Raw genomic sequence first — 9,823 nt, 5'->3', positions numbered from 1 at the left:
ATGTGAGGGAAGGAGAAGAGACCATCGGTGTAGTGGCACCCTTGGCATCAATCATACCAGTTTCCTCAAGTAAGTCCAAAATATATTTTTGTTGAGATGAACATATACCTGAGGTGGTAAGTAAGACTTCTACTCTAAGAAAGTAACTCAAGTCACCTAGATCTTTAAGAGAAAATTGAGAAGACAAGGATGCAACAAATGAGTTGATGAGAGAGGGATCATTTCCTGTGAGAATGATATCATCCACATACACCAGAAGATAAAGGAGACACTGATTCTCAGAGTATATAAATAAGGACGTGTCATTATAAGCATTTTGGAACCCAAAGCTGAGCAAGAATTTCTTGAGAGCAAGGAACCAGGCCCGTGGAGCTTGTTTCAAACTGTATATGGCCTTTTATAAGCGGTAGACAAGAGAAGGGTTGGAGCTGTCCACAAATCCTAGCGGTTGTGCCATGAAGACCTCTTCTTGTATAGCACTATTTAAAAATTCATTATTAACATACATCTGTCTCAATTTCCAGTTTTGTGACGAGGCAATACAGAGGATGGTCCGAACTATGACCGGTTTGACAACAAGACTGAACATATCTGAATAGTCAATCCCTGGTCGTTGGTTGTACCCCTTCACAACCAGGCGAGCTTTATATCGACTAACTGAACCATCTGGATTGCGTTTGATGTGGAAAATCCATTTGCACCCAATACGATTTTGAGAAGGGCTGGGTGGTACAAGTTCCCAAGTACCATTTTTAACTAATGCTTCATACTCACATTGCATGGCCTGTCTCCATTTTGGAATTTTGAGTGCCTACAAAGGTGTTCTTGGTTCTACTAAAAGATCAATAGGTTGCTTGGAAACTGAGTAGAAGTCGATAGTACTTTGGGCTTGAAAATTTGATTAAGGGCCCTTGTTCACATGGCATGTGTACGGGTAGGTGGAGGAGTTGAGTTATTTTGTGAAGAAAAAGAGTGCTGCTGATGAGAAGAGATACAATCTGGCAAGGATATTATTGGTACATCCTTCGAATGGCCAGAGATGGAAGGAAATGAGGATTTGGAAGTTGGAACAAATGAAACTGTAGAGTCAGATGACCTTGACTTGTCATGAGATAGAGATGGAGATGGTGAGGAGACTGGTTTGGTTGAAAGTTTAGGAGGAGACAAGGATGAGATAGGAATAAGAGTGTAAGGAGAGTCCAAGTTAAAAGACGAGTCTTGGGAAGATGGAGGTTCAGAGGCTGATAACTGAGAGGATAATTTTTGAAAGGGAAATATGGTTTCTAGAAATTCAACATGTCAGGATTGATAAGGTTTGTGAGTAATAGGGTCATAGCAATGATAACCACTTTGAGAACGTAATGGCCCTAGGTAGACACACGGCTTTGACTGAGATTCCAGCTTGTGACTAGTGTATGGTTTCAACCACGGATAACATAGACAGCTAAACACTCTTAAAGACTTGTAATTTGGTGTTTTTTGAAAAAAAAATTTCAAATGGGGAAGCATTATTAAATGTTTTTGTGAGGAGTCTATTAATGAGATAGGTGGCCGCGTAAAAAGCATACGACAAAAATTGATGTGGCAGATTTGCTTGATGTAAAAGAGACAACCCAGTTTGTCTAATATGTCTGTGTCTCCGTTCAGCAAATCCATTTTGCTGAGGAGTATGAGGTGTTGTTAAGAAGTGTGTTATGCCATGATTTTGAAAAAAAAAAAATCTAAGTTTGATAAACTCTCCTCCATTATCTGAATAGAATAAGATAAGAGGCAGTTGGAAGAAATTTTCAACTAAACGCTTGAATTTAATAAAGATTGAAGATACATCAGATTTATGTCTAATCAGAAAAACCACACATATTTGGAGAAATGGTCAATGAAGATGACATAGAACCGAAACCCATCACATGATGTTATTGATGATGGTCCTGGAGTGGTTGAGAATTGGTCAGGAAAGATGCACCAAATGGAATCCTATGAGACTTATTGCATCGGCATGGATCACAAGTGAAGCTTGATGTGGAGGAAACTGGAAGTTAAAAACGAGATAAAATTTGATGAAGGACTTGACTCGAGGGATGACCTGACCGTTGGTGCCAAGCTTGAAGACCAGTTTTGATACAGGTAAAATCAGATGGAGAAGATGTGGACACCGAACACATTGGCCATTCATAGGTAGCTCTATTAAGTGGCCCCTGAAGAAGTATTGTTCCTATCTACAGATCCTTCATCAAAAAACCATGAGGTAAGAATTCAATAGAAGTGTCATTAGTTTGACAGAATTTTGAAACAGACAAGAGATTCCATTTTGTCGGAGGAACACAGAGAACATCCTTTAACACAAAAGATTAGAATTGGAAGGAAGATGTGTGGAACCAGTGTGGGTAATAGAAAGCTTGTTACCATTTCCAACAGCAATCTCATCTGTACCGTCATATTTAGAGTGGATGGAGAGATTAGCTAGGTCGGTAGCAACATGGTGAGATACACCCGAGTCTATGAGCTAGGAAGAATTGGGAGGTGATGGTTGAGTCGGGTTTCCGAGAATGGAATTTGTGTGAAATGCATATGGAGGAGGACGAGGAAAAGCCTGCTACTGTTGAGGTGTATAGGTCCACTGTTGACATAGAAGATGACAAAATCTGGCCGAGTGACCTTGAATGGAGCAAAGTTGACACCTGCCTTTGTAGTTGGTGCTTTGATGGGTAGATCGATTCTGTGGCATTGAAGAGGAAGGAACTACCCACTTGAACTGAGTCATATCAGGATCATATGAACGAGGATGAGAATTTTTGGCAGAATTATTAATATTAGATCTGTTGGCTGCATGGGTAATGATAATTGTGTCTTCAAATTGCGGATTGAGCTTCTTTTTGTAACTAGCATGTTCAAGCAATTTTTCACAGATCTCCTAAAAAGAAATTGGTGTTTCCCTGGATCTAAAGGCAGCCGATATGTTTTCATACTCATCGGACAGGCCATTCAAAATGTAGAGAGTAAGATCATCATCACTCACGACATGTCCCATCAATGCAAGTTCATCTGCAACACTTTTAACATCCAAAGGTACTCCATCATAGGTCATGATCCTTGGACACCAATGACTCTTTCACGAAGGCGAAGAAGACGAGAGCGAGAAGGTTTGGCAAAAGTGAGAGCAAGTTTTTGCCATGCTTCTTTTGAAGTTTCTACTTTGGAAACAAACCAATGGACGTCTTGGGACAAGGAGGAGAGAATTGCACTGAGTAAGAGAGAATCTTGTCTCACCTGAATGAGAAATCTGGATTTGGTGTATTATCGGGTAACATTGGAGAGGGACAAAGGAGTGTACTATCTATGAAATCATATAGGTCATACCCAATTAAAAGGGCATCTAACTGTTTCTTCCATGGAAAGTAGGTGGTTTCAGTGAGTTTCAAAGGTGCTTGAGTTGCCACATTAATGACAACTAAGGTGCAATTGGCAAAGATGGGTTTTGTACTGATAGTTAGAGCACCAGAGTTAAATTGAGGAGAAGAAGAAGAAGACATGATGGAATAAAGGGAGATTTAAAAAAAAAAAAAAAAACTCGTGTGAGCAGTGAGCTCTGATACCATATAAAGAAAACAGAGACGAACAGAGTATATAGACTAGTGTAGTGCCAGAAAGCTTATTTTCTATTTTTGAGTAACATCAGTATGTATAAAGAAAGTACGACACTATTGTTAAAGACCATTACAATGGATAAGTTATACATAACCAGCTAATCCTAAGAATAAGGAATGGATAAGTAAACTAACAATATAAAGATTACATTATTCTGTCATAGAACAAATTTGACATAGTGAATGCAATTTCATCATGGAGAACTCAAACACAAAGTTAAATGATCTCATCTTGAAATTTCAACCAAAGCAGGAGGAAAAAGAAATAACTGTGAGAAACATATCCCTCTCTGTTAGCAGTTATCGATCAAACTGTAGAAGTTAAGTGGCTCTACAGATCAAGTTATAATATGATAGAAAAAGGAAAAACTTAAGAGAAAAATTTAAAGATATTATACGTTTTACAAATAAGTAGAGCAGTATTCCTTTAGATAGATTACCAATTTACCAAGCTTGTGCATCAAAGTGCATATCATGAACTAGTTTGTTTCATATAGACGATGAAATGATAAAAATACCCAAAAAGAAAAAAACTTTCATTATACAAAAGGGCACTTGCTTTTTCCTTCCCCCCATATTCTGATAAACAAACTTCTCAACTTCCCTCTTTTTAACCTCTCAAATGCTTCTTGGCCCTTGGGATATCCATCTCCACTAGCTGCTTCAGATATCCATTCGTTCTATATGAAATCATCTGCATCTTGCTTTTCTCACTCGAAGAAAATGATCCAAGACCCAAAAAAAAATAAATAAATAAATAAAAAAAGGAAAAGGAAAAAGAAAAAAACACCTGCTTACTTTGTGGCGGTGTTTTGTGGACTTGAATCAAGCAACTGAACCAGATTTGACATACTTGTGTCAGCCCTTTTGACTTCTCTGCAATAATCTGAGAAGGAGGAATTGAGCTTGAGATTGCCTGTGCGGTCTGCTGCTTTACTCAATTTAGCGTAGACCATCTTGAGGCAGAGGAATGCACCCTGTAGAAGTATAGTACAGTACTTATTTATTAAAATCCAAATATATTATATCTTCAAAATCTAAGTGAAAAATATCTTGGGGAAAAAAAAAAAGAAAAAAAAGAATGAAATGCATCACATGTTGCCGTTCATTCACCTTCGCCAAAGACCACAACCTGTAGAATTAGCCTGGCAGTTTGCATAATGTCACGGACTTGTTTGTTTACCCTTCAAGCCGTGCGGCCTTAGTTGTTATTCCGACCCTTTGTTGCAACTAAGTAAGCCTTTTGCTCACTAAAAGAGAAAGCTAGAGCACAAAGAGAGTTTGGGAGAGTGAAAGTGTATTGCTTGAAAGAGAGCTTTACAAGTGTAGCTTGGATTCTTGAATCCTTGGATCCTTGGATGCTTGGATGGTTTGGCCAAATGAGGCCTCCACCTATTTATAGGCATACAAAGTCTAATCCTACGGCTATAATTGCTTTAATCCTACGGTGGAGAATGGATGTCTAGATCCTTCCCACCTCCTTTACAAAAATATCTAAAGAAGCATCTAGAAATGGATATGTACATGGTTTGTCCTAGAGTTCTCCATAATATTCTAGAGAATTCTACACTACTCTAGGTGCTTGGCCCATTGTAGGCCCAAAATGGAGAGAATGCTCACCAAGTGTTTGATGAAATGCCCCAACCGTGACATTCTCCCCCACCTATGCCGTCGACGTCCTCGTCGAGCTTGCTTCATGGAACCTCTTGATGTGATCTTCAAATTGCCAAAGCGCGGTAGCAGGTTCCCAACTTGCTTCGCTATCGGGAAGTCCTTTCCATTTCACCAAGTACTCATGACTCGGATGGTTGTCCCTTCCACGAACTATTCGATCGGCTAATATGCTATCCACATCTTTGTCATAAGTGTTGTAGACACCTATTGGTGCTCGCTTGGACTCCCCTCTTGTATGGTCTTCCTCATCCTTGTAGTATGGCTTTAGACAACTTACATGGAAGACCGGGTGAAGTTTGAGTGTAGGAGGTAACTCCACCTTATAAGATACCTTGCCCACCTTCTTGACAATTGGGAATGGTCCCTCGTATTGGCGAACAAGGCCTTTGTGCAGCCCTCGAGTAGACTTGTGTTGGGATGAAAGGACTTTGATGAACACCAAGTCTCCCACTTGATACTCCACGTGCCTTCTTTTGGCATCCGCCCACTTCTTCATTTTCTTGGTGGCCTTATGAAGGTACGACCTTGCTAAGTCCACTTGTTCATGCCAACTTTTGGCAACCTTGAATGCGGCAGGACTCTTTCCTCCATACTTGGTAACGAGTGTTTGTGGAGTGAGTGGTTGTTGCCCCGTGGCTAACTCGAACGGACTTCGATTGGTGGACTCGCTCCTTTGCAAGTTATATGAGAATTGGGCAACATCTAGTAACTTTGCCCAATCATGTTGATTGGCACTCACAAAGTGCCGTAGATATAGCTCCTCTAGCTCCGGGGGAGACATACGATATGGTGCTTTTGCAGGTGGTTTTGCACCGGGCTCCAACTCGATGCAATGATCAACCTCCCTCCTTGGGGGAAGTTTCTTAGGTAGTTGTGGTGGCATGACATCTTTGAACTCCTCAAGGACTTGGCTAACCTCCTTCGGTGGCTCCTTGGAAGTAACTTCTTCTTCCTCGCGTAGAGTAGCAAGGAATGTAGGCTCCCCTCTCTTTACTCCTTTCTTGAGTTGCATGGCGGAGAGGCGGTTGGAAGTACTTGGCTTGTGCATCGTTGGAATCATGCAAGGGCCTCCCTCCATTATGCACACCGTGTTGTAGCGAGGGAGTGGGACCACATTGAATTGCCTAAGGAATTCCATGCCAAGTACAATATCAAAATCATCCATAGGAGCAATGGAGAAGTTTACGTTACCTTGCCAAGTGCCAAGGTGCAACTCCACGTTACGGGCCATGCCATCTAGCGGTTTAGCCTCCGCATTCACAGTTTTCAACCACCCTTGACCTTTGTCGATTTTGAGGCCAAGCCTCATGGCCTCCTCCTTCCTTATGAAGTTGTGAGATGCGCCGGTGTCTACCATGACTTGGGCATCTTTCTCGTTGATACGTGCCGCCACGTACATTAGGGAGTTGTTCTTCGTATTGTTGGTTGGGATTGGACTAGCCTTCAGCGAGTTGAGGAGTTGTAGACAACCCATTTGTGTGTGCTCTTGAGTTTCCCTCTCTTCGAGCATGGCACTTAAGGACTTCCTCTTCGGACAATCTCTAGCCCAATGGGGACCATCACATAAGAAGCAATTTTCCTTCGGCTTGAATTCAGGCTTGCCTCCTTTCTTCCAATCTTTGTTAGGTAGTGGTGGCTTTCTTGGAAACTCCTTACTTTGGGGAGTTTTATGGAACTTGGCTCCCCCACCTTTAATATAATTATTCTTAGGCTTAGGGTTGGAAGACTCACCTCGCCCATATTCGACAAGTGTTTCGGTCGTAGTGAGGGCAGTGGAAATATCTTGTACTCCCCTTCGTTGAAGCTCTTGGCATGCCCACGGTTGCAACCCATCCATGAAGTTGAAAAGGAGATCCTCCTCACTCATGTTGGGAATTTGGAGCATTAACCCAGAGAATTGCTCCACATATTCACGGATGGATCGTTGGTGCTTCAACTCCTTCATGCGTTTCCTAGCATCATTCGCTACATTCTCGGGATAGAATTGCTTCTTCAATTCACTCTTTAAATCTTCCCAAGAATTGATAGCGCATATGCCTTTCTTCATTTCTTCATGCTTTCTACGCCACCATACCGCAGCAAGATTAGTAAGATAGAGGGTAGCGGTGTTTACCTTTTGCTTCTCGTCTTGGAAATCCAATGCCTCGAAGTACCGTTCCATGTGCCACATGTAGTTGTCCAACTCCTTTACATCCCTTCTCCCACTAAACTCCTTGGGCTTGGGAGCATCTACCCTTGGAGTAGAGACTATTTGTTGGGTAGTGACGGTGCCACTAGTTGCAGCTCTCTTGCATAACGCCCAATCCTCACGTGTCTCCTCTAAACTCTTCTTAAACTCATCTAATTGAGCTTGCATAAGGGACAAGGTTTCAATTACCTTTGTTTGGAAAGCTTGGCTTTCATGACGCCATGCCTCGGTGTTGGCCTCGTTGGTGCTTTGCATGGTACCTCTAAGCTCCCCCACTTGGTCACCCACACGACCATCGAGCTCCTCCATGCCTTGCTCCACATGATCAAGCCGCTCCAACATGTCGGCAACAGCCAACTCCATCTTGACCACCTTGGTCTCCATGGCGGTGAGAACGTCCTTTGACTTTGAATGCCCACGTCCCTTCCTTGCAGCTTCGGGGATGACCTCCCTTCCCCTTGCTTCTTCAATCACAACCTCTGATGAAGACATTGTGCTCTAAATGCTAGCTTTAACCTTGGCTCTGATACCACTTGTCACGGACTTGTTTGTTTACCCTTCAAGCCGTGCGGCCTTAGTTGCTATTCCGACCCTTTGTTGCAACTAAGTAAGCCTTTTACTCACTAAAAGAGAAAGCTAAGCAAAGAAAGCTAGAGCACAAAGAGAGTTTGGGAGAGTGAAAGTGTATTGCTTGAAAGAGAGCTTTACAAGTGTAGCTTGGATTCTTGAATCCTTGGATCCTTGGATGCTTGGATGGTTTGGCCAAATGAGGCCTCCACCTATTTATAGGCATACAAAGTCTAATCCTACGGCTATAATTGCTTTAATCCTACGGTGGAGAATGGGTGTCTAGATCCTTCCCACCTCCTTTACAAAAATATCTAAAGAAGGATCTAGAAATGGATATGTACATGGCTTGTCCTAGAGTTCTCCATAATATTCTAGAGAATTCTACACTACTCTAGGTGCTTGGCCCATTGTAGGCCCAAAATAGGCCCAAAATGGAGAGAATGCTCACCAAGTGTTTGATGAAATGCCCCAACCGTGACAATATGAACGCTGGAGAAGAGCAACAGCTGCAGAAGATCAAAAGTGAAGACAAATACTACCAAACATGAAACAAAAACATATTGTTTTTTTGAGTAACATAAATCCGCTAGTATGGGAAAAAAGCAACCAGAACTCACAGGGGAACAAAAGCAGCAAAAATTCTCATCTTTAATTAATAGTACTAGCTACCCTGGAATTTAAGACTATATTTCCGAACATGGCAATGGTTACTCACATTTGCCAAAGATCACCACTAACAGAAGTATGGCAGTACTAGATAAGAAGAAGACAGAGAGGTTCCAGAGTTGCTGAAAGTTGCTTGTTTCCCAATAAAGCTGTGGCTGTTTTAATCCTCTTCAACTGTCAACTTTGTTTACTTTTTCATGAAACTCAGCTTGGGAAATCTGTCTATGAAACTATGTTTCAGAGAATCAAATTTTTTTTTTCCCTACAACAAATTCTCTTCAGTTCTGGAAGGCCAAACAATTCATGACTAATTCCACATGTGTGAACATAATGTAATAGTAGCTAGGATTCGTTTTAATTATGAACATAATGTGTCATTAAATGTATGAAGAATTAGTGGGACCATGTTAAACTAGAAACAAGATTATCCCGATAAAGACAATAATTGACTAACATATCTCATTGATGATAACACAAATTCCAAAATATCAAGTTGTTTCCAAAATCAAGTTATACAAAAATGGGAAAAAGAATTGAAAAAACTAAGAAAAACATTGAGAGAGACTTACATTTTATAAAGTCTACAGTACTTTTTAGATAGATAAGAAAATATTGTGCATTAAAGTTCATATCATTAACTATGAACAAATTTGTTTAATATAGACATAAAAACTAAAATACCAGCATGAAAAAAAACAAAAACAACTTTTAATTAATATACAGAACGGCACTTGCAATTCTTCCCCCTATTTACTTTAAATTAACATAGAGCAACCAAATCTTGTTTTGTAACAGAACCAACCAAATGTCTCATCTTTATTACTAGTCACCCTGTAAATTCAATATCTTTCCAACATACCATAAAATTATGTGTTCAACAACCAAAGTGAAAATCCATAATGGCACTAAATATGACACGCTCATAAGATTATAAAGTAAAGAGTAGTAAAACTAAATTCATCGAAAGATATAAATTTAACACAAAGTGAAATTATATATCTGGTAGAAAATCTAGAATTTGATTAATGTAATAGACATTGCTCAAAAAACCAGAATATATATATCTGATACCCAATATTAC

Source organism: Ziziphus jujuba, chromosome 7 (assembly GCF_031755915.1).
Source record: "Ziziphus jujuba cultivar Dongzao chromosome 7, ASM3175591v1".
NCBI classification, from domain to species: domain Eukaryota; kingdom Viridiplantae; phylum Streptophyta; class Magnoliopsida; order Rosales; family Rhamnaceae; genus Ziziphus; species Ziziphus jujuba.
This window is presented reverse-complemented; position numbering follows the sequence as displayed.